Source organism: Sus scrofa, chromosome X, assembly GCF_000003025.6.
Source record: "Sus scrofa isolate TJ Tabasco breed Duroc chromosome X, Sscrofa11.1, whole genome shotgun sequence".
Classification (NCBI taxonomy): Eukaryota; Metazoa; Chordata; class Mammalia; order Artiodactyla; family Suidae; genus Sus; species Sus scrofa.
In genome coordinates this window covers 123,374,345-123,376,198 of record NC_010461.5, presented here as the reverse complement: position 1 = coordinate 123,376,198, position 1,854 = coordinate 123,374,345, and the positions used below count along the sequence as shown (strand labels likewise).

Below are 1,854 nucleotides of genomic sequence, written 5' to 3'. Positions count from 1 at the left end.
AGCAGAGCCAGCTCAAGCCTGACTCTCAGGCTTTCATTTCAGCAAGTTGGAGGCATACATCACCCCTGAAAGGGCAATGATTATCATTGAGCAGAAGTCCTACCTCATGACCTGCATAGGGTTTAGCTCCTCCAAATCCAACCACATCCCCTATCAGGTGATTGTGGCCAGCACACCCTGACTAAAGATGTGACTGACATAAACATTAAATCTAGCACTTAGCCTCTAGCTGCCACCTTGCATCCTCGTGTATGTATACCTAATCTCAGCTGGTCTGCCGAGACCCACTGAATACCAACCCTAGTCCCCAACACAGCCCCATTTCCACTCCAACAAGATGAAAGAAACTATGATGAACCGGGAGAAAGTCGCCAAACTGCAGACACAAGCGTACAAAATTGGTGGGAAAGGAACTGCTCACAGAAAGAAGGTGGTTCATAGAATAGCCACAGCACATGACAAAAAACTTCAGTTCTCTTTAAAGAAGTTAGGGGTAAACAATATCTCTGGTATTGAAGCGGCAAATACATTCACAAACCAAGGGACGGTGATCTACTTTAACAACACTAAAGTGCAGTCATCTTTGGCAGCAAACACTTTCACCATTACAGGCCATGCTGAGACAAAGCAGCTGACAGAAATGCTGCCCAGCTTCTTAAAACAGCTTGGCACAGACAATCTGACCAGTTTAAGGAGACTGGCTGAAGCTCTGCCCAACCTGTGGATGGAAAAGCCCCACCTGCTACTGGAGAGGATAATGATGAAGTTCCAGATCTTGAGGAGAATTTTGCTGAGGTTTCCAAGAATGAAGCAAACTGAACTGCGTCAACTTCTAAAGAAGTTAAAACTTGAAGCAGTAACTTGGAGCTGCTATTTTATATTATGGCTGCTTTTTAAAATTTTGTTGATGGATCTGATAAAATCTAGATCTCTAATATTTTTAAGCCCAAGGCCCTGGACACTGCAACTCTTTTCAGTTTTTGCTTATACACAATTCATTCTTTGTAGCTAATTAAGCTGAAGAAACCTGGGAATAAAGTTTGGAACAAAGAAAAATAACCCAGCACTTAGACCAAAGACACTGGGCACATGCAGTCTATATAGGGACATTCGCATATAAAAATATCCTTTTAAGACCAAAATAGATAACTCTTTTTTTATTATTTTAAATTTTTTTCCCGCTGTACAGCATGGGGACCAAGTTACTCTTACATATATACATTTTTTCCCACTCTTTGTTCTGTTGCAATATAAGTAAAAATAGATAACTCTTTCACCTAGATTTATAAATACAGAAAAAGTTAAGTAAAATAAAAAGGCAGAGGAACTACTCTCAACTGAAAGAACAAGAGAAAACCACTGGAAAAAAATAATGAAACAAAGATAATCAGTCTACTAGACAACAAATTCAAAGTATTAGTAATAAAAATGCTAACTTAATTAAGAAATGCAATTGATTTAAGTATAGATCATTTTAATGAGAAACTAGAAACTAAAGAAGACCCAATCAAAAATAGAAAATTCTATTTCTGACATAAAAAAGCACTCTAGAAGCAATTAATAGCAGATTAAATGACACAGAAGAAAAAATAATTGATCTGGAAGGTAGAATAATGGAAATCACTCAATCAGAACAGCAGACAGAAAAACAAACAGAAAAGAAAGCCTCATGCAAGATCTATGGAATAATATAAAATGTGCCAGTATTCACACTATAGGGATTTCAGAGAGGGAGAGAGAGAAGGGTATTGAAAATGTATTTGAAGATGTTATGGTTGAAATTTTCCCAAATCTAAGGAAGGAAACAGATATCCAGGTACAGGAAGGACAGAGGGTCCCAAATGATATGAACCT

The 1,854-nt window shown here is 38.0% G+C and overlaps 1 pseudogene; it reads left to right on the top strand.

The window, feature by feature from the left end:
* On the top strand, positions 338 to 819 carry LOC110257655 (annotated as a pseudogene).